The following is a 24,784-nucleotide window of genomic DNA, read 5'->3' as shown; positions in this document are numbered from 1 at the left end:
AGCTGAGTAGCATTCCATTGTGTAGAACTACCATATTTTCTGTATCCATTCATTTGTTTAAGGGCAACTGGGTCCTTTCCAGCTTCTGGCTATTATATATAGGGCTGCTACGAACACAGTGGAGCATGTGTCTTTGTTGTACATTGGAGCATCGTTTCCACATATGCCCAGGAGCGGTACAGCTGGGTCCTCAGGTATTGCAATTTTCTGAGGAACCTTCAGACTGATTTCCCAAGTTTGCAACAGTTTGCAATCCCACCAAAAATGGATTTGTGTTCCTCTTTCTTCACATTTTTACCAGCATATGTTGTCACCTGAGTTTTGGTATTAACCAGGCTGACTGGTGTGAGGTGGGATTTTGGTGTTTTCTTTCTCTCTTCTTTTCTTTTCTTTTCTTTTCCTTTCTTTTCTTTTCTTTTGATTTGCATTTCCCTGATGACTAAGGATGTTGAACAGTTCTTTAGGTGCTTCTCAGACATTCGATATTCCTCATGTGAGAATTTTTGGTTTAGCTCTGTATCCCATTTTTAACAGGGATATTTGGCTATCTGGAGTCTAATTTCTTGAGTTCTTTATATATTTGGGATATTAGCCCTCTATTGGTTGTAGGATTGATAAAGATCTTTTCCAACTCTGTTGGGTACCGTTTTGTCCTAATAACAGTGTCCTTTGCCTTACAGAAACTTTGCAGTTTTATGAGGTGCCATTTGTGGATTCTTGATCGTAGAGCATAAACTCTTGGCGTTTTGTTCGGAAAATTCTCCCCAGTCCCCATGTGTTCAAGAATCTTCCATACTTTTTCTTCTATTAGTTTGAGTGTATCGGGTTTGATGTAGAGTTCCTTGATACCCTTGGACTTCAGCTTTGTACAGAGTGATAAGAATAGGTTGATTTCTATCCTTCTATAGCCTGATCTCCAGTTGAGCCAGTACCATTTGTTGAAAATGCTATCTTTTTTCCACTGGATTGCTTTAGCTTTGTTGTCAAAGATCAGTTGACCTGGGTCTTCAAGTTTATTCCATGTATCTACCTGCCTGTCTCTGTTACAATATGATACAATTTTTATCATTGTTGCTATGTAAATCACCTTGAGGTCAGGGATGGTGATTCTTTTATTGTTGAAAATAATTTTTGCTAGCCTGGGTTTTTTGTTCCAAATGAATTTGCAAATTGCTATTTCTAACTCTTCAAAGAATTGATTTGGAATTTTGACTGTGATTGTATTCAACTTGAAGATTACTTTTGGCAAGATGTACATTTTTGCAATATTTATCCTTCCATTTCAAGAGCATGGGAGATCTTTCCATCTTCTGAGATCATCAATTTCTTTCTTCATAAACAGGAAGTTCTTGTCTTACAGATCTTTCACTTGCTTCACTAGAGTCACACTGAGTTATTTAATGTTATTTGAACAATTGTGAAGGGTGTTATTTCCCTAATTTCTTCCCAGCCTGTTTATCCTTTGAGTAGGGGAAGGCTATTGATGAGTTTGAATTAATTTTATATCTAGACACTTAGTTGAAGTTGTTTTCAGGCTTATTAGTTCTCTGATGGAACTTTAGGTGTCACTTATATATACTATCCTTTCAACTTCAAATAGTGATATTTTCACTTCTTCCTTTCCGATTTTTATTCTTTAGAACTCAGTTTGTTGTTTGATTGCTCTGTGTAGGATTTGAGTATTATATTGAATAAGTAGGGCAAGAGTGGGCAAGCTTGACTAGACCCTGATTTTAGTGGGACTGCTTCAAATTTCTGTCCATTTATCTTAATGTTGGCTACTGGTTTCCTGTATATTACTTTCACTATGTTCAGGTATGGGTCTTAAATTCGTGATCTTTCTGCGATTTTTAATATGAAATGTGTTGGTTTTGTCAAGGGCTTTTTCATCACCCGATGAAAGGATTGTGTGTGTTTGAGTGTGTGTGTGTGTATATGTTTGTGTGCGTGTGTGTGTTTATGCGTGTAATTGTTTATTTACATACTGAATTATGTTCAAGGTTTTCCATTTATTAAATCGTCCCTGCATCTCTGGGATGAACCTTATTTGATCATGATGGATGATTGTTTTGATGTGTTCTTGAATTCGATTTGCAAGAAATTTATTGAGTATGTTTGAATCAATACTCATAAGTGAAATTGGTCTGAAGTTCCCTTTCTTTTTTCGGTCTAACTGTGGTTTAGGTATAATCGTAATTCTGGCTTCAGATAAGGAATTGGGTAGTGATCCTTCTGTTTCTATTTTGTGGAATAGTTTGGACAGTACTGGTACAACTTCTTCTATAAAGTTCTTTTTGAATTCTTCACTAAATCCATCTGGTCCTGGGTTCTTTTTGGTGGGAGATATTAAACAACTGCTTCTATTTCTTTAGGAGTTATGGGATTGTTTCAATGGTTATCTGCTACTGATTTAACTTTCGTACCTATTATCTGTCTAGAAAATTGCCCATCTATTGAATCTTCTTCTCAGCCAACCAATAGAATACTTGTGTAGAAAAATTTCAACCTCCCTCATGAAATCCAGAATATCCACTGAATGAGTATATATTAAGGAAAAATCAAACTACAGTTTATTATGCTTTTCAAAAGTATTTAATTTCCTTAAAACCCAGCATCATACCTTGACCCCAGATGTCTCTTTTTATGAATTAGGAAATACCAGACATTTTATCCAGCATAATAAAACTCCTCAGGAGTGAAACTTTTATACCTTATATATGTGAGGTTACAGGGAATTGATTATTTTACTAGTATGTAAGCAAGGACTGTTTGTCAAGGAATATCCCTAAAACCTTCTTCACTCTATTACTTAAACTATGCTTCAGTGAAAACCATTGCTGTTTCCAAAGACCAAACATAATTAATTTCCTGAGGCAAAAAATAGCAGGGGGTCATGTATAGTCAGGCATTTTTCTGTCACATAAACATATTATTAAAATCGTATAGAGATATTTTTTGATATTGCTCAAAGTTAAAAGGTGTGGAATGACAAGACATTCTATCAGTTTGGCTGGCAGGAATTTTTCAAGTAGATGGTATTTCCGTTAAAAGTGTGCAAACTGAACTTGACCAATCCCATAGCTCCCTACACTTAAATTCCTTTGGGGGTGAGAGCTGGACTCTCAGAAGTGTGGAAAATTCTTAGAGTTCTGAGGTGACTCTCACTTATGCTCACATTCCTGGCCCAAGAATAACCCTCTTAGTGCCCTACATGCTCTCGGGGCATAGGGATACAGGAACAATAAGAGGCAGGAGACTTCCAATTTCTATGTGCACCAAGATTCAAAAACCAGTCATCAGGAGCAATTATACATCTGAGAGCAGAGTTAAGACCAATTAATTCTTCTACTCCAAGTGACTGACCTGGTGAACTTAGGACACAGAAAGGCAGAAGTCTGTAACAGGACATTTCTGGTTTCTGGCTGTGCCCAGAACTGAAGCAGTCCCACAGCTCTCTGCACCAAAACACAATGGGTGGAGACATCTGGGCTCTCAGAAGTGCAGACAATCCTCAGAGCTCCAGGGAGACTGCCACTTCGGTTGGCATTTCTTGCCAAGAGGAACCAGACTAGTACCCTCTGAATACAGAAATATAGGGACAATCAGCAGTAGCATTCTTCTGGTTTTCGCCAGTTCCTAGAACTGAAATGACCCACTCCAACAGCTCTTTTCACCCAAATCCCATGGGGGAGACAGCTGGACACTCAGAAGTGCAGACAATCCTGAGAGTTCAGAGCAGACAAGTATTTCTTCACACATTCCTTACCCAAAAGGAATGCCTAGTGCTCTCTCTGGACTCTGGTCACAGGGAACTAGGAGCAGTGAGGGGAAGGAACATTCTGATGTCTGCCTGTGCCAAAAATTGAAAGCCAGTCTCCAGAGCACTGAAACACCTGAGAGCAGAGGTAAAACCAATATTTCTGCTCCAGTGATCTGCCTGGAAGGTTCAGGTCAAACCAACAAAGAAGCAGCTTTCTGTTCCCAGATCTAGCTGAAAGAAAACATGTCTATAGCAGTGCTTACATATGGACATACAGAGGGTCAAGCCACTGTCAGACACAGCAAGGCAAACTAACACCAGAGACAACCTGAAGGTGAGAGGCAAGTACGGGAACCTAAGCAATAGAAACGAAGCAATCATCAGAGCCCAGTTCTCCCACCAAAGCAAGTAATGTGTATCCAAAATACCAGAAAATCAAGATTTGCCTTTAAAAATCACATCTCATGAGGATGATCAAGGTCTTTAAGAAGGACATAAATAACTCCCTTAAAGAAGTAAAGGACAACACAGGTAGCAAAAGTAGGAGCCCTAAAAGAGGAAACACAAAAATCCCTTAAGAATTACAGGGAAACACAACCAAACCTGTGAAGGAATTGAACAAAGCAATCCGATATTTAAAAATGGAAATAAAAACAATAACGAAATCACAAAGGGAGACACAAGCCTGGGGATAGACAACCAAGGAAAGAAATCAGGAGTCAAGATGCAAGAATCCCCGACAGAATACAAGATATAGAAAAGAGAATATCATTGGCAGAAAATATGATAGAAATCATTGACAAAAGCATCACAGATAATGAAAAATACAAAAATGTCCTGACCCAAAACATCCAAGAATTGCATGAAACAATTGAAGACCAAACCTAAGGATTATATGTATAGAAGAGATTGAAGAATCCCAAATTAATTGGCAAGTAAATGTCTTCAACAAAATTATAGAAGAAAACTTTACTAACCTAAAGAAAGTGATGCCCAGAAACATACAAGAGGCCTACAGAACTCCAAATAGATTGGACCAGAAAAGAATTTTCTTGTGTTACATAATAGTCAAAGCTTAAAATGCAAAAAACAATGAAATAATATTAAACCAGTAAGGGAAAAGTTCAAGAAACATATGGAAGGAAACCTATCAGAATAACACCAGACTTATCAAAAGAGACTATGAAAGCCAGAAGATCCTTTGTGAATATCATAGAGTGCCTAAGAGAACACTCTATGCCACCCCATGCTACAATATCCAGCACAACTCTCAATTAACATAGATGGAAAAACCAAGATATTCCATGACAAAAACCAAATTTACACAATATCTTTCTACAAATCCAGCACTACAAAGGATAATATTCACATTTTTAAATCAAATTAAAAGCATTTATGCCTGACATAAACAGATTTGAATTTGACCTTCATCACAAATGGATATATACTATACACACAACAAAAACAGAAACCATGAGGTAGGGTCAGAAAAATATGAAACTCAAGGTCATCTTAAGAATTTCTTAGGACAGTCTAAGTTCATTTTAGATAAAACTTAATATATGTTTGACATCATTGTATGCTAAAACTATGTAACTATATTTTGATATTACAGGGGTAACATTGAAATTATTGACTTGAGGCACAAAAGACACTTTATGCTTTTAAGGAGTTTTCATTCTATGAAAAGTAATGGGCCTTTTACATTTGTATAGTATATGTTTTTATTATAAATTGATTTGAGATTGTGGTGAGAGGGGGTAGAATGCACTAGTTTGAATGAAATGTCCACTATTGTTTCCTAAATTTTAAACATGTGACTCCTAGTTGATGCTGTGGAAGGTTATCAGATGTGGCATTGTTCAAAAAAACATAACCCTAGGAATGCCTTTCTCTCTTTGAAAAAACTCATGAAGTCTGTCTGCTTCCTCTCTGTGGTTTGAGATATAATTTAGCAACCTGCTGCTTACCACCGGAGATATGAAAAGAGAAGAACTAATATTTTGCTACTACAATTTGAATTTTATTAATATATTTTTGTTGTTGTTATGAACAATTTCTAACATGTAATTCTTGCTGTAAGTAAATTCAGAGTAGACTTTCTGCTTATGCCTCTCAATTGTTAGATAAAAGGGCATGTTCAACATGACTGCTGTTTTTTGCAAAAATATCTAATAGTAACTAAAAGTAATTAATTATCAGAGCAAAATTCACATTTTTAAATCAAATAAAAAGCATTCAAGATGCATTGGCTTAAATATTAATCATATCATTCAAAAGATAGAATTAAAATGTTTACTTCAAAATTGAGCCCAATCTATTCTACAGAACAAGATACAGTCTCACAGGTTCCAAAAAACAAAAGGGGTATGAACATAAACAGAAATTAAGTAAAGAAAAAAAAGAGGAGGAGGAGACAGAGGAGAAAAGGGAGGACTCAACTAATCAGAGACAGTGAAAAGCTCACAACATGTGAGTTTTTCTTCACTCCATCATAAAGTGGGGAAAATTAATCATAGGAGGGGATATGGACATAGAGTTTGGAGTAGCAAATGAAGGACCCTCATTGGAGGAAATAGAGAAAGGATCGAAAGAAATTATGGGCTTGTAACACCATAAGAACAACCATGCCAAAAAATCAGAGTTCCCAGGGACTAAACCACTACCCAAAGACTGTACATGAAGTGACCCATGGCTCCAACTGCACAAGTAGCAAAGGAAGGCATTGTAGGTCTCCAATGGAAGGTGAAACACTTCATCTTGCCAAGGTTGGACCCCCATTGTAGGGGAATGTTGGGGTGAAGGCAGGAGGGGGTGGAAGGGGAGAACACCCTTATAGAAGAAGGGGAGTGGGATGGAATAGCAGGCTTATGTCTGTGAAATTGGGAAAAGGAATAACATTTGAAATATAAATTTAAAAAATCCAATAAAAGTAATTCAATAAATACATAAGCAAACACGCAATAATAATATAAAACACGGGAATTTCTTTCAGTGTTTTCAGTGTCCTAATCACAGTTTGACACACAGTATAAGTATAGACGCAAAAAATTTTGGATTCATTTTCTTGTTTAGAAAACCCTCTATTACTCTTGCCATTTGTGTTTATTGTATACAGTCTGGAAGACAGAACATCCTTTATATAAAAACCGTTTTCTTAACCTGGCAAATGGAAGATAAAATGGAACAATGTATATTTCAATCCAGTCTATTCTGCATAGCATCTTCCTGACCAGAAAACAAGTGATTGATGCAAAGTTTGCCTTTATAAATAATAAATTACTATAACTTATGGCACACTTGCTAAAAAGTATCCTCTGACATTTTTGATAAACACAAGACAACAGCACTGTAATTTCACAGGCTTTTTTACTAATCAGAATCAATATTTGAAAGGTATCTTTAAAATCATGATTGCAGAAGTGTTTTTTCAGCAACTTTTAAAAGTCCCCAACATTGAGAGAAGATTCAGAGGGACTTATTTGCAGTAGCCCAGCCTGTTTAAGAGTAGTCATCCCTTTATCTCAATATGATATGAATTAATAAATTGCCATATTTATCTGCTCATTCCTATATTGAACCAAAGTTAGCCACACAGGGATAGCTTCTGATAAATTCCTTTGCTATGGAATAGGAAGCTGAGTATTCCCATATTCCTTTAAAATCACCTTTTAAGTTTTGCAAATGTTTTCCTCCCTTGATTATAGTACACAGTGCTGATTGTCCAAAATCAAAGCACATTTAATAATTCCTTATGCATTTCCTTTTCTCAGGTACATTTTGTCTTGCAGAATAGGAAATTACTAAGTCAATATCATATTTACATTTATTGAAAACTAATTGAATGTACAATCATTAACATTCAGGTGCTAGTCTCCATTTTTTGTTTGTACTTTCTTTGCATATTCATTGGGCGTCAGAATCACCAAGTTTTAAAGTTGAATAGTGATGCTGAGGGACGATTCTGGTTATAAAAGCTAAAACTGTTCTGCAAAATTATTTCTCAGAAACACACACACACACACACACACACACACACACACACAGAGAGAGAGAGAGAGAGAGAGAGAGAGAGAGAGAGAGAGAGAGAGAGACAGACAGACAGATAGACAGACAGACAGAGAATTTATATGTATATATATATATATGTATATATATACACACACACACACACACACACACACACACATATAGTTGACATTAAAATCTAGCTAATTGTGGTGCCATCTTAGTTTACTTGTAGCACTTACAAGTCAAAAGTTCATAAATCTGAGTGAAAAGCCAGCCTGGTCTACAAGTGAGTTTCCAGTCCAGCAAAATCTAGTGAGTAAGACTCTATTTAAAATACAAACAAATCAGTGAGTATCTCATAGCAACAATTTTTATTTTTTTGGGGGGGGGTCTGAGGGTTTATTGTGAGAAGATCCTGATTTTGATCCAAGGCTTAAATGAAGAACTCCCAACATATTTAATTAGTTTGATTAGTAACTTTCTTGTGTGATCCATGACAAAATTGAAGGCCCCAATGAGATTTTCTACACCACTTGGGACTCAGCCTCACTCCAGGCCTTCCTCACCAGGGTGGAGGTTTCAAGGGAGTTGCCCCCTCAAGATGTTCCAGGGTCTCCTTCATCTGCTTTGCTAATTCTAGAAAGGTCTGAAATGCCTGCTGTGCTCCCAGATACCAAAGCAGTCAGAGTCCTTCTGATTCTTCTAGAAGACAAGCCTATACATTGAATTCTGGTTTGGAAAAGGGGCTGCTCCTGAGGGGCCTTTCCTGTCATTTGGCTTTACATTAAACTTGCAGTGTACAAAAGACAGGTATCAACTCTGTGTTATATGAATACAAGATAGATTTGGTTTCAATCTTACAAGTATTGGGAGACCTGGGTTTGGAATGGATGGCTGACTAAATTGTTACATGATTGACAGGATGCCTTCTAGACAGGTTCTGCCCAGAGAATGCCTTTTGTTATTGGTGTTGTTCCTTTTTGTTGCTGTTGCCTGAAAGGAGTTCATCCCTTTCAGGGATTATATTAACAGTATCAGTGAACAGTGCCATCTGTATTTGTCTGTTGTTCATTCTGTCTGTTGTCCATTCTGTCTGTTATCTGCAGATCCCTGCACCATCAACTTCCTTCCTTTTTTCCCTTCCTGGGATAAGAATTCTCCAATAACACGAGCTCACTTAGGGTTCTTTCTCTCTGGCTTACACTTTTGCTTGTCCCAGCACCACAAGCAATGATGGCTACACATAAGGTGACCTCTTATCTATTGTTGCTGCTTCTGTCCGTTTTTTTTTCTTTTCTTTTTTTCCTTTTCTTTTTTTTATATTATTAACATGAGTATTTCTTATTTACATTTCGATTTTTATTCCCTTTCCCGGTTTCCGGGCAAACATCCCCCTAATCCCTCCCTCTCCCCTTCTTTATGGGTGTTCCCCTGCACATCCTCCCCCATTGCCGACCTACCCCCAACAATTACGTTCACTGGGGGTTCAGTCTTCAGGGCTTCCCCTTCCACTGGTGATCTTATTAGGATACTCATTGCTACCTATGAGGTCAGAGTCCAGGGTCAGTCCATGTATAGTCTTTAGGTAGTGGCTTAGTCCCTGGAAGCTCTGGTTGCTTGGCATTGTTGTTCGAGCCCCTTCAAGCTCTTCCAGTTCTTTCTCTGATTCCTTCAACAGGGGTCCTATTCTCAGTTCAGTGGTTTGCTGCTGGCATTAGCCTTTGTATTTGCTGTATTCTGGCTGCGTCTCTCAGGAGAGATCTACATCTGGCTCCAGTCGGCCTGAACTTCTTTGCTTCATCCATCTTGTCTAATTGGTTGGCTGTATATTTATGGGCCACACGTGGGGCAGGCTCTGAATGGGTGTTACTTCTATCTCTGTTTTAATCTTTGCCTCTCTATTCCCTGCCAAGGGTATTCTTGTTCCCCTTTTAAAGAAGGAGTGAAGCATTCATATTTTGATCATCCGTCTTGAGTTTCATGTGTTCTATGCATCTAGGGTAATTCAAGCATTTGGGCTAATAGCCACTTATCAATGAGTGCATACCATGTGTGTTTTTCTGTGATTGGGTTACCTGACTCAGGATGATATTTTCCAGTTCCAACTATTTGTCTATGAATTTCATAAAGGCATTGTTTTTGATAGCTGAGTAATATTCCATTTTGTAGATGTACCACATTTTCTGTATCCATTCCTCTATTGAAGGGCATTTGGGTTCTTTCCAGCTTCTGGCTATTATAAATAAGGCTGCTATGAACATAGTGGAGCACGTGTCTTTTTTATATGTTGGGGCATCTTTTGGGTATATGCCCAAGAGAGGTATAGCTCGATCCTCAGGTAGTTCAATGTCCAATTTTCTGAGGAACCTCCAGACTGATTTCCAGAATGGTTGTACCAGTCTGCAATCCCACCAACAATGGAGGAGTGTTCCTGTTTCTCCACATCCTCGCCAGCATTTGTTGTCAACTGAGTTTTTGATCTTAGCCATTCTCACTGGGGTGAGGTGAAATCTCAGGGTTGTTTTGATTTGCATTTCCCTTATGATTAAAGATGTTGAATATTTCTTTAGGTGAAACACGACACTTGCTACCCCATTTGTCATCTATGTTAGTAAGAATGTGTGAAGATAGAGTTGGAATATTGAGAAGCCCTCCTTCTTCCTTTCTTGAATTTGTGCTCAATGTTGCGTGGGGTACACTTGTAACCCTAACTATAGAAAGCCGTGTTTACAAGAGTCAGGTCTTTTATAGAGACATCCCATATCACTCGTTCCTGTCCTCTAGATTTTACCCAGTATGGGAAGTTTTAGAATTCCCAACTGTGTCTGAGTACTGACTTTTGTTTTTTTCACAGTCCTTTATGTAGATATTTATCAATGTGCAAACAAAAACATTAGTAATAAAATTGTTATCTACTGAAATAATTAGCAACATATACCAAAGGACATATTAGAAATAATTAAAAGGGAATTGGACAAAATGGAGATTTAGAAAAACAACATTAGTGTGTTCTCTGCTAGGATATTTAAGTTCCCTGGCCAAGTTTATTGACCATTTTTGTAGTATCATTCCTGAATTCTCTCCTGTAGAAGTGGCCTCACTTCTAATTAATAATATGGTTGGTTAAGCACAAAATACACTTTGCACAATTGGAATTTTAGTGCATTTTACCAGGCCATTAATTACTGTAGCATATAAAGATTATTAATGGATAAGGAAACCATTATTTTTTTCTAAAAGAAGCCTGAATAGTGTTACTGGCATTATGAAAGAAACCCACAGAGAGACTGTCCTGGATAGCTCAAAGTTGAATTCTCTATGCCCAGCAAACTAAGTTTATTGTGTGTATACATCATGATCTTATAATGAAATCTACTGGGGCAGTCTTTCTTCTTTGTTCCATTATATATGGTTTTATGTTGAGAGACCCAGCATTAGGAATCAAAAATTTACTGTCAAGGTACAATTGAGTTCATATGATTTGGCTGTCTACTACTTTGAATAACACCTTCCATGAATGTGATTTCTATAATCAGTGAGACTCCACCATATTAAATTAATTTCTCCTTTACGAACATTTGTATATTGGGAATAGCTTCATGGTTAGAGATGGGAGATCATGTTTAGTTTTTTCTCTCTGTAGTGAGGGCTAATCCACTTTACTCTATGCAAATCGCATGCATGTTGTCATGATCTACATGTGATCATGTGTGAGTTAGTTTGGCCTGTTACATCTGGAAGACATTGTTTCCATCCCCACTGGCTCTTAGATTTCTCCAAGCAGAAAGATTCATGAGAGGTGAAGGGAGAGTATTGATAGAGAATTTTCATTTATGATTTAGTTATCAAATCTCTTTTACTCTCTACACAATGTTCAGGTATGTGGCTCTGCCATTGTTCTCAACTATAACAGATAATAGCTTCTGAGATCATAGCTGAGCAATATACTTATTAAAGGGAATGACAGAATGTTACTAGGATTCTTTAAATTGCACATTTTTTTGCTTAAAAACAATAGTGTTTGGTACATCCCTTGGTCCACAGTCTACGTATTTCCCTTTCCTTAAGCAGATGAGCAATGCCATGAATGTGTCTCATGGTCTGAGTATTGAATCTAATCAAATAATTGTTACTTACTCTCACCATATTTGTACCACTATTGCACCTGTGTACATTGTAGAGAGCTCATCATTGTAAATTGAAGGATTTCAGCAATATCCTCTTTGCTTTTCTCCTTAGGAGGTATGAATAAATTCTCCAATCCATGAACACTATCTAGAAGGGTGAATATTCAGTTAGTCACCAACGGAAACCTCTTCATGTTCAATGAGAGAGGTAAGTGTGGTTTCATCAATATGGCTTTGCTATCAGCTTTTGTAAAGCAACCAAAAATGTTGGTAGTAACATACATTATTTGAGAGTTTCTGTGAGATCTCAGTCATTAGAACTCAGTTACATGTACCCCATATGTGGTAATGGAGGGGGGTTTGGTTGTAAAAGAAGGCAGTAAGGTTGTACTCTCCCCATTTTTTGTTGATGTATTTTAAGAATATTCCGTTTACATATTACATATTGAGGAGCCTCTACTGTAGTATTTTTCTATAACATTCTTCAGATGGTCCACAGATTCTGTCTTCCCCTAACCTACTTTCATCCATTCCTGTATTTAATATTACTATTCCAATATCATATTACTTGAAATATCTCCAGATTTCATTGTATTTTTTAGTTACTCAGGAAAATCTTCCATCCTTCCTTGGTCCTTACTCCATATCTTACCACTGAGAATTTAAGGATTCTTACAGGCATTTGTAAGGATTAAAAGCTAAGAAGCAGTTTTAAGTGATCACATCTACATTTTTCTTTGGGGTCCTGAGTACCTCACTCAGGATGATTTTTCCCAGTGAGGATGAATTTTTTCCAGTTCCATCTGCTTAAGTAGGAGTTCCACAAGTTCATTATTTCAAGAAGTGAGTTATATTTCATTGTGTAAATGTACCATATTTTCAATATTCATTCAGTTGTTTATGGACACAGTGTTGAGGGATATCTAGGGTAAGAATTCAGAAGCCTAAAATGTGGATGCATTGATCCTACATGGAAGAGAGAACAAAATAATTACAAGAGACAGAGGAAGGGAGGGACCTGGAAGGAAGTGAGGAGGGAGAAGGAAAAAGAAGGGACAAATCAGGTATTGGAAGGGATAGAAGAGAAATACAGGAAGTCTGGAATCTGTATAGAAATAATTAGCAGTGAAGACAGTGGAACGGAGTGTAGCTTCTAAGAATTCCCAGATGCTAACAAAACAAGAGGCTCCCAGAACCAAACAGGGATGACTTTAGCAGAAATAACCCACAAAGGAGAGATAGAACCTGAAGAGAACACCTGCAGTAAATTAGCAGAATCCCTAGTTGAGGAATGGGACAACCAACCCATCTCAAAAATTTTAATCCAGAAATGTTCCTGCCAAACGGAAAGACAGGGACAAAAGAATGGGACAGAACCCAAAGGAAAGGCCATCCAGAGACCGCCATATCTAGGGATCGTTTCTGTCTGCAGATACCAAAACCCAACACTACTGTCAATGCCAAGAAACACATGCAAACATGAGCATGATATGGCTGTTCCCTGAGTGAGTCTATCAGCACCTAAGCAAAATAGTTGCAGATACAGCCAATCATCAGCCTGAGCCTTGGAGACCACAATGGAAGAGCTAGTGGAAGGACTGAAGGAGCTGTTGGCTATTGTAACCCCATAGGAAGAACCATGTGAATTAAGGAGACTACCCAGGGCTAGCAGAGACTAAACCACCAACAAAAAGTATACCTGGAGTTCAACAGGGATCTAGATGCATGTGTAGCATTGGATGGCCTTATCTGACATCCACAGGGGGTATGGCAATTGGTACTTTAGGCCCCATCATACGATAATGCTAGTGTGGTGAGGCAGGAGTGCATTAATGGGTGTAGAAGTACACTCATAGAGGCAAAGTAGATGGGAAAGGGGGATGACATGGGGTGTTGTGAAGCGATAACAGGTTAAGGGGATATCATTTGGAATGTCAATGAATAAAATGATTAATTGAAAATAGTGACAAGTTCCTTAAAAAATAATCTTTCAATGTGAGAATGACCATGTTATTTTCCTCAGAATCCAAGGAGGTAGCAGTGTTCTTGACAGTTCTAGATGCAGATTCTTCCCACAGTTATGTCCATTAGTACTCTCAGATCACTGCCAAGAAATGTACTTGTTTTCAGTAAGGCCAGAACACTGGGTCTATACAATGTGGAGATGCATTGTGTCATATGAGAGCATTCATCCCAAAGGTGAATACTGTTTGCCTCTGAATGCATGTATGCCTCAGTATTCCATGTGAGTTTAGTTTATTCTCCCAAGTTTTTTTTCCCTCACAGGGGTACTGGACAAATCAGTTTCTTGTTAAAGCAACCACTGAAGGCTCCCTACAGGATGATTACACTAAAGAGGCTTCAACCTCTAACTCCTCTAAATCTTTATTTTTATTTTTGTTTTTGTTTTTTTTTTTTGTTGTTGTTGTTTTTTTTTTCCTGGAGCTGGAGACCGATCCCGGGGCCTTGCGCTTGCTAGGCAAGCACGCTACCACTGAGCTAAATCTCCAACCCCCCTCTAACTCTCTATTAAAAAGTTATCTGTCCAACTTGCCTTTCCAGGTTAAAGGTTTTTTCTCTGGAATTTTCTATTAAACTTTGGTTGGTTATAGTTTTTTCCTAGATTAAAAATAATACTGTTCCCTTGGCAGGGAATAGGGAGGCAAAGACTAAAACAGAGGCAGAAGGAACACTCATTCAGAGCCTGCCCCACATATGGCCCATACATATACAGCCACTAAACTTGATAAGATGGATGAAGCAAAGAAGTGCAGGCCGACAGAAACCGGATGTAGATCTCTCCTGAGAGACACAGCCAGAATACAGCAAATACATAGGTGAATGCCAGCAGCAAACCACTGAACTGAGAATGAGACCCCCTTTGAAGGGATCAGAGAAAGAACTGAAAGAGCTTGAAGGGACTCGAGACCCCATACGAACAACAATGCCAAGCAACCAGAGCTTCCAGGGACTAAGCCACTACCCAAAGACTATACATGGACTGACCCTGGGCTCCAACTGCATAGGGAGCAATGAATAGCCTAGCAAGAGCACCAGTGGAAGGGGAAGCTGCCAAGACTGAACCCCCAGTGAACGTGATTGTTGGGGAAATGGGGGGAGGATGGGGAGGGGAACACCCATATAGAAGGGGAGGGGGAGGGGTTAGGGGGATGTTTGCCCGGAAACCGGAAAAGGGAATAAAAATCGAAATGTAAATAACAAATACTCAAGTTAATAAAGAAAAAAAATAATACTTTTTCTAAAGTATTTATTTCCTCTCTTATATATATATATATATGTATATATATATATATATATATATATATATATATATATATACACATTGTTTTGTAACAGTTCTAAAATATTTGGTGCCGATTATAGATTTCATTTAGGACAGAATTCTAATTAAAAATTTTGGTTATTCTCATGATAGGCAGTTCATCATTGTATCAGTTGGAATTAATTGGCAGGAAGTATTTCCAAGCTTGACAAAGTGGTGATTACATCTTTCCTGCAGTAGCCTGCCTCATATATTCTGGTATTATGAATCTTATCCACTAAGATACATAATAGAATCAAGCTTATTGGTCAATGCTAAATAAATTTATCTCTGTTCTTTGACTTAAGCATGAGTTGACTTCAGCAATAGGGTCCTAATTTCAATTTCTGTATGGTAACCAAGAAGGTTTGTAATGGGCTAGACTATATGGGAATTCTCTGGAATGTAAATTCAAAGTAGACAACCCAATACTGATACTGGCACTGGACTATGTATTTGTTAGGTTATAATGTCCAGTGGAAAATCATTGTCTTATTACTAGTTAAACCTATTTGAAAAAAGTTTATATGTATATTTGTGTAGTGAAGTCTCTTTTGCATAAGTTTGCTTCCATAAGCCTTTTTCAAAATGACTTTAGGGATATTTATCCTTCCTCATATTCACTCTGCAAATCTCAGCTTCTACTAGCATCACCATGTAATTCAGTGGTTTGTATATGTTTGGCCCAGCTAGTGGCACTATTTGGAGATGTAGTTTTGTTGGAGTAGGTGTGTCCCTGTGTGTGTGGTCTTTAATAACCACATCTAAGCTATCGGTGATCCAATCTTCTGCTTGCTGCATTCATAATATAAGTGTAACTCTCAACTCTTACAGCCCCATGTCTGCCTCAAAACTGCTATGCCTCTACCTTGAAGATAATAGACTGAACCTCTGAACCTGTAAGTCAGCCACAATTCAATGTGATCCTTATAAGAGTTGCATTGCTCATGGTTTCGGTTCACAGAAGTAAAAACCTTACTAAGACACTTAGTCTGTCACTAGTTTCCCTTCGTATTTATACCATTGTTTTTTTTAAATACTCCCCTCCAATAAAATAGAGACCCATGATATTATTAGTTTTCTGAGTTATATATTTATTCCAACTAGAACATATATATGTGAAATTATTTTTAACTTTTTAAATTTTAATTTTATACTTTAAGTCTTCCCTTTACATTTTGCTTGCTGTCACCCTCCCAAATCACCACCCCTCCCACTACCTTTCCCCTATCCTCCCTCTCCTCTTCTGAACAGATTTGGGCTACCTAGGCATCCTGTCACCCTGACAATTCAGACAAAGGTGATTGCTGTTTAAGCCTGACAATTTGAGTTTGCTCTCTAGAATACATATACATGCACATGTAGTGAACTGACTCTTCACACACACACACAAACACACACACACAGACACAAACACACACAGACACACACACACAGACACACACAAACACACACACACAAACACACACACACAAACACACACACACACACACTCAATTAAACTTTAATACCTGAAAATGAATGACTATGGCATCTATATTAGCTTTTGAATTAGTAATTTTTGATAATTGATTTTTTTCAGACAATATATTCTAATGCCACCTTATTTTGCCCTTCCTGATTCTTTCTAACTCCACAATTACCTAATTCATCATGTTCTTATAGCACCCCTTAGAAAACATGAAAAGAAAAAATTAACCATACTGAAAGAGTACAAACAATCATAGGAATCAGAAAGGATAAAACACAAGAAGCAAATAGACACACAGAGATACATGCTTATAGAGAAAATCCCATGAAGATATTAAATTTGGAATCAATATATGAGAAATTATCAGCATAGTTAAAAATATAATATATTATGAATCAAAAAATTCAAAATTACTATTGACTCATTAAGTTAGAATGAAACCCCTGCCTAAGTGTGTATTCTACTCCCATGAAACTGTTTTTGATATTAGAAAATTTTGTCAAGTGGAGAGAGCTTCTTAGCAAGGAAGATCACATTCATTTCCAGTTATTAGTGGATGGACCCCAAATTAATTTGACCGGCAAAACGTGTGCAAATCTTGTGCATGCTTTCCTGATTTATATGAGTCCATATATGTATCAGTCCTGCTATACCTCGACATTATTGCTGACTTGCTTGAATTCCTCCCCGTATCATTGTGCCTTACAATATTTCTACTATTTCTTCTACAAATCTTTCCTGAGGCATGAAGGAAGAGCTTGAATGGCAATGACTCATTTACAGAGGGTGATCCAAGGTCTTCCACTCTGTATATTGGCATATATAGATCTCTGTATCTGGCCCCATCTATTGTCTATGCTAGATTTTGTGATGACTATAGAGCAATATATTAATATATGGGCATAATAGAATGTTATTAGGAATCATTTCATAGCTACATTTCTATAGCAGACAATAATACCTGCTTTAAGCCTTAAACTCCAGCATTTTGCCATTAGAACAATGGTAGAAATGTGTTCTATCTCATTGTCTCAAATCAAGTCAGATAGTGTTTGCTTACTCTCTTGAAGGTGCCACTGTTGAAACAGAATATCCTGTAGGCAGCTGAGTGTGGTAGATCAGATAGTGTAGAGGTGGGTTGGTGTTTCAGTTTTCCCTCAGTAACTATGCAGAAGACATTTCAGTAACAGCAATACTATTCAACAGGTAAAGGTTTTAGTTAGGTTCCTGCTTGTCCTGTGTACAAAAGTAATGTAGGTGTTGTCTTCAACAATAGAGCCATCATCAGTTGTGTGGAGCAATCAATAGCTTAGGCAATAGTTCGAAGTGACTGGAGCATTACAATGAGGACTCATTGGCCAAAAATATAATAGATATAGGCAATACATTGGGTTGGAGATTTTATTTGTTAGGCAGAGATGTCTAGTTTGGTCATTCCCTCCCATTACTTATTAAAATTACTTGTATTATTTTTATTTATGTTATATATTAAGAACTGATATGACACATAATATTAGCTGTTCTCTTTAATATTCCACTCTATCCTCTTCATTCCCCTGTCTCCACATAATTGCTTCATCCCAATGCCACTCCCAAATATCCCCATAATTATTTATATTATTTCTCAATCCTCACAAAATCCTTCCCTCCATCCTAATCCTTATATGCCCTTTTCATGTCTTAAAACATCCAAATATAAGCTGATACAGACTGCATTTGTCTTTCAGGTTCTGGATAACTCATAATGAGGTTTTGTTGTTGTTGTTGCTGTTGTTTTTGTTTTTTTTTTGTTCAATCCATTTAACTATGAGTCCCATTATTTCATTTTTAAGAGCTTGACAATATTTTTTGTAATATAACATATTATATTATCAATTTGTCCATTATGACAATATAGACTTTTTCCTAATTAAAACTATGTGAATATTTTAGCCGCAAAGAGTAACTAGTAAGTGTCTCTATAATATGATATGGATTCCCATGGATGTATATCCAACAATGGTACACCTGTAACTTTAGGTAAACCATTCCCAGAAAACCAAACTGATTTCTAAAGGGGCAGAACTAGTGTCTTTTTTCACCAGCAGTGGATGAGATTTCTTTTTTTTTTTTTTTTTGGTTCTTTTTTTCGGAGCTGGGGACCGATGGATGAGATTTCTTATTACTCATCATCCTAATTAGCATGTGTGAACTTTGTCATACAGATTAGTGAAAAATAATATCTTGATATGGTTATGATGTGCATATTTGTGATTACTAAGGATGGTGAACTTTTCCTTAAATGAAAACATCATTTCATGGTCAATTACGGGTAATTAAAGGAAGAAATTTGTCTTTGAATACCAAAAAGATACACGTAAGTAAAAGACATGGAAATTGGGGTACAAAAGACAATGGAAAGATTAGTATTCAGAGGCAATCCATAGTGAAAAAAGTACCTAAACCATTGAAACATACTTTAGATGGGGATATTAAGCAATTTCAACACATGCACACAAACACACACACACACACACACACACACACACACACACAATTTTGCCATTTCATCAGTATAAAAGAAGCCATACAGATTACGAATACAAATTTGTTAATAAATTTATGAAACATGTAGTTCATGAATAGAGATATGAAAATATGAAGCTCTACACTTCATGGAGATATTTAATAGGAAAAGTAAAAAATAAAAAATATGATAGTAGATAAATCAGCCTACTACAATTGAAATTGCCATTAAAAATTTATTCTCATGGAAGAAAGTACCTTTGGTACTCATAGATATTCGACAAATTATTCATTCTTGCCCAAAAACCTCAAGCCAAGGTATTCTTGAAAGTGTGGTTAACTCTGTGCTCACGGAACCATCTAGCTTTCAACAAAACAAGAAAATAATGGAAAACTCTTCAAAAAGTTCATCACAGGTTATACTCCCCTCCTGGTCCACACAACCCCCTGACAGTTCCACATCCCATAGTTTCTCATGACCCTGCCTCCAGTGTCATAGAGGATTGCCCAACACCACCCAATCCAACAGAAATCTAAACTTCCTGGGGACTCCAGACTCTTGATGATTAAGTGCACCTTCTCTGACTGAACTCAGTTCCAGGAGATGGTTTTTCTATATGTGTTCGAGGCCTCATCTCAGCTGGTATATGCAGCCTGGGGGGTGATCCAGTGTTTGAGAGATCACAGGGGTCCAGGTTATCTAAGACCGCTGGTCCTCTGACAGTATTCCCCTCCTCCTCAGCTTCCTCCAGCTTTTCCTTAATTCAATCAGAGAGGTCATGGTTCATTGTTTGGGTACACATATCAGCAGATGACTCTTTGAACTGCTTTTTGATTATATTGAAGGAAAGTCAGGATTGGTCTATTTTCATGAATGCCCCCAAAGCCTCAGTATGTATGTCTTGTCTTGGGGCCTCCCCTTGAGCTAGATCCAAATTTGGGGCTATCAGAACACAGAGGGACCCAAGAATACAATTTAACTATTCTTATTTTTTTCAAAAGGATTTAGAGAGTCATTCCAAAGAAAAAAACCTATACTACTTGGGACATCTAACGTATGCTCTTCTTCAGAGTCGTTGAAAGAATGATGCAGTACCCTGTTTTCTGCCACACCATATTACACACGAGTCATCACAATTGTTAAAGATCAATGAGAATCGTCTGAAGCTGCCTGAGAGAAATAATGGATGGTGAGAAATGTTTTGCTGTGAGTACATACATAGTAGAAATTTAAATGTTTAATTTAATTGATTAGTTTAATTGACCATTATTATGGGTGCAATATTTATTCTTCATTTTGTATTGGCGTACTCTTGCATATATTTTTCATTTCAGTTGCACTCCAATTTATATAACTAATATGAATTTATTAGTTGAAGTCTTGAAGCTGTGAAAGTGGCAACACACAGCCAGCAATGATGGGGCAGTATTTCTGGCAACAGTAATCAAAGGTAACTCCTTTGGTGATAAACATTAACACGTTTAGATTGTCCCAGAACACATGCTAGTTTTCATTACGGCTCACCAATTACCTCTGTGTCATTGTGCTTTGGGTCTTTCTGAAAGGAAGACAGATGTCATCTTTCTTAGTAAATGCATCAAGTGCTGAGAAGTCAAAATGAAGACATGCCATTCCTCTCAAAATTTCTTTTGTTTTGCATGTAGAACAAAGCTTTTCCTCCTTAAATAAACAACACTTTAATTTCTTATTTTTACTTATTCATTTTAATTGGATATTTTATTTATTTAGATTTCAAATATTAACTCATTTCCAGGTTTACCCTATGCAAAACCATATCCCATTCCCGCTACCCCTGCTGCTATGAGGGTGTTTCCCATTGACCCACCCACTTCCTCCTCACTGTCCTGGCATTCTCTTACACTGGAGCATCTAACATTCATAGAACCAAGTGTCTCTTCTCCCATTGATGCCAGATAAAGCCACCCTCTGATAAATATGTGGCTGGAGCCATGGATCCTTCCATTGTACCTTTGGTTGGTGGTATAGTCCCTGGGAGCTCTGGGGTGTCTGGTTGGTTGAGATTGTTGTACTTCCTAGCAGGTTGCAAAACTGTTCACCTCCTTGAATCCTTTCCCTGACTCCTCAATTTGAGTCCCATTGTGCTGTATCAATCAGTTCAATAATTGGCTGCAAGCATCTGCTTCTGTATATGTTAGTCTCTTGCAGAGCCTCTCAAAAGACAGCTCTCTCAGGATCCTGTCAGCATGCACTTCTTGAAATCAGCAATACTGTCTGGGTTGGTTTTCTGTACATGGGATAGATCATCAGGTCGGGAAGTCTCTACATGGCCCTTCCTTCAGGCTCTGCTCTGCACTTTGTCCCTGTATTGCCATCAGCAGGAGAAATTCTGGGTTAAAATTTGGAGATGAGTTAAAATGTGGAGATCCCATCCCCCAACTGGGGGCCTTCCCTAAACTCTGGATATTGTCTCTACAGTTTCTTCCTCCCTTTGTTGGACAGTTCAGCTAATCTCGTCCCCTTTGCTTCCAGGAGCCTCTGGCTTTTCTGGCATCTGGGACTTTCTGGAGGCTACCTACTGTTCCCTATCCCTCATTGCTCTACACATCTGTTCAATTTCCTCACAGTCTGCCTATCATTTTGTTCTCCTACACCCAATTTTGTCCCCTTTTTCCCTTCCTTCTACTCTTTTCCTCCCAGTAGCTGGTAAGGTAATTATGTTTTGTAGGATAAACATAACTCGGTTCCTAAAATGTCTTTTCATTGCATATATACTTAGAAAAAATATGGGCTTAAACCAAAATTTTGAAATCTTGATCTGGGGGTTAGCATTATTCAATTTCTATTGTTTTACATTTCAGATTTTCTATTATTTATTTCAAAATTCTTCTCTCATTTATTAAATACCCTATAGAGTGTCCCCTCTCTCCTCTTCATGCAGTCCTCTCCCATATCTTTTCTATGATCCAAATCCACTTCTCCAACGTTACTTTCAAAGAAAACAAGTTTCCCTAAGACATATCAATTAAACATAGCATAGCATGTTACGATAAAATTAATTATAAATCCTTTCAAGACTGAGTGATGCAAACATCAGTGATTTAATTCCTTCTGGATGAACTAATGGAAAGGTTGCTTCAGATTTTCTTGTTACAATTTTTTAATCTCATTACTAGACTACTTTGATGAGTGGATTTAAAAATAGAGCAAATCATGAAAGATTCTTTTTTGGCAATACTGATATTAACTCAGTTTTAAGCTAAATATGTTCTTTCACTTTCAGTTCCCTCCATGGAAACTAAGATTCTATTGCATCTATGGGAGCCAGTCAGTAGACCTTTGACAGAAAGTAAGTCATAAAAGCACTGTACAGTATACATACCTCCAGTGAGAGAAAATGTAATGAAACTACAAGAACCAAAGTTCCTTTTGATTTAAACTTTGCCTGCTGGCAAACATAAAGGCACATCCACATTCTTTATGTTACTGTGGTTGCTAGAGCAAAATGCAGTGCTTTGCCTTTTATTTTTGCAAGTGTTGGATTTCATCCTTAGAACCACGCGTTTGCAATTATATTGATATATAAGGCCTATCATTTTATCTTAACATTGTTTTCTTCAGATAAATATTTACAAATACATACTAAAGAAAGTTTTGCTTTTAAAAATAGTGACAAAAAGAATTCAGGGTTATTACAGAGATTAAGAAATAATGAGTCGGGGTTGGGTATTTTGCTCAGTGGTAGAGTGCTTGCCTAGCAAGTGCAAGGCCCTGGGTTCAGTCCCCAGTTCCGAAAAAAATAAAAAAAGAAAAGAAATCATGAGTCAGTTGGCACAAGTTTAAAAGGAACTTTTTGCATCGAATTTTTTAATAGCTTTGTAAAATTTCTAAAACGTTAATTGCTATCTGATTCCTCTAATACAATGTGAATGTTTACTACAGGACATTTGATTCCTACATTGTTTTAATATTTCTGCCAAAATGACTCTAGAATAAAATATGAGAGACAAATTTCTATAGTATATATTTCCTTTAGTGCCACATAATACATCTTACGGTATTATGACATTTATCTTTTGTTTGAAAGTTTGTTATCAATTATTGTTGTTTTTTTAATATTCATTACTACTTTTAGACTGTCAGTAAAGCTGTTAGTTGTGGTAAATTAAGAGAGTTCAACATAGTCTTCTTTCTGAGTCATTTTGTAGAACAGCACTCATTGTCGGGAATTGGTTTATAGACAAAGAGCAAGCGAATGACCACTGGATATAAATTTATTGAACTGAGGAAGACATGCACAAGAAGTTTCATAATAGTAAGACATCATCTTGAAAAGGGAGGGATGAGAAAACTATTCATATGAGCATGGTGATATATACCTGCTCATTGAAAAGTGGTTCTTATTAAGATATAATTTTAGATGAATATATACAAATATCCTAAAAACATCCTGAATGAAATTCAATTGTGGAGAGAAATAAAGTCCTTTTTAGAATATTCCAGGATTTTGCTGTTGATGTTTTTGTTTTTATTTCTTTGCTTATTATTATAAATTACTATACTTTTTTTTACATTTTAAATGTTGTCCCCTTTCTGATATTCCCTCCCCACCACAAAAGCCTTTGCCTCTAAGAAGGTGATTCCACACCCACCCACTCACTCCTGCCTCACCCCTCTTGCATTCCGCTATAAGGGGAGTAGTGGCTATTCCTGATTGTCATCTTGACTATATCTGGAATTATCTACAATCCAGAATTGGAAGGCTCACCTGTGATACTGATCTTGAAGATGAAAGATCCAAGTTTCTGGCCTAGTTCTTGGCATGGAGATCTGGAAGCATAGGGTAAGACAAGGAGATCTCGCTGTTCTAGGTCATCTGGGACAAAGCAAGTCCAAGATCGAGGCATGGTGGTACACACCTTTAATCTAGGACACACCTTCTGCTAGAGACCTACATAAGGACATTGGAAGATGGAAGATCCTCTCCTCACCTGTCTGAGATGTGAGACTGAGACACTGCTAGATCCTTGGACTTCCATTCACAGCTGCTGCTGACCATTGTGGGGGAGTTGGACTACAGACTGTAAGTCATCAGCAAATCTCCTTACTATATAGAGACCACCCTTAAATTATGTGATTCTAGAAAACCCTGACTAATACAGTGGGGTAACCAACAAACCTCTGCAGGACAGACCAAAAGTCTCAGATTTCAATCATGCCAGATAAGGGACTCTTCTGCTACATATATAGCAGGAGCCATAGACAAACGCAGGTATACTGTTTCTTTGGTAGATTAGTCCATGGGAGCTCTGAAGGTCCGGGTTAGTTGATGTAGTTGATGTTGTTCTTCCTATGGAATTGCAATCCCCTTCAGCTCCTCCAGTCCTTCCCCTGGCTCTTCCATTTTGGTTCCTGGGCTCAGTCCAATAGTTGGCTGCATCTGCATCTGTCTTAGTCAGATGTAGGTAAAGCATCTCAGAGCAGAGCTATACTAGTCTCCTATCGACAGGCCCTGCTCGGCATCAGCAATCTAGATGTCCCTCAACACAAGATTGGGTAGAGGAAATATACATTTACACAAGAGAATACTACTCACCATTTAAAAACA

The 24,784-nt window shown here is 37.4% G+C and overlaps 1 long non-coding RNA gene across 5 annotated transcripts in view; it reads left to right on the top strand.

Annotated features, from left to right (window-relative positions):
• The window catches only part of LOC134483425 (uncharacterized), a 602,791-nt gene that overhangs the window by 461,923 nt on the left and 116,084 nt on the right, over positions 1-24,784 (top strand). For all 5 annotated transcript variants that reach the window (XR_010060299.1, XR_010060303.1, XR_010060302.1 and 2 more), the window contains 6 exons: positions 12,011-12,106; positions 16,055-16,119; positions 20,268-20,386; positions 20,532-20,647; positions 22,460-22,525; positions 24,048-24,259. This is a non-coding gene — a long non-coding RNA (uncharacterized LOC134483425). The remainder of the gene's footprint in view (positions 1-12,010; positions 12,107-16,054; positions 16,120-20,267; positions 20,387-20,531; positions 20,648-22,459; positions 22,526-24,047; positions 24,260-24,784) is intronic.

This window comes from Rattus norvegicus, chromosome 1 (genome assembly GCF_036323735.1).
Source record: "Rattus norvegicus strain BN/NHsdMcwi chromosome 1, GRCr8, whole genome shotgun sequence".
In the NCBI taxonomy this organism is placed as follows: Eukaryota; Metazoa; Chordata; class Mammalia; order Rodentia; family Muridae; genus Rattus; species Rattus norvegicus.
The sequence above is the reverse complement of the archived record's forward strand: the minus strand, read 5'-3'. Positions and strand labels throughout refer to the sequence as shown.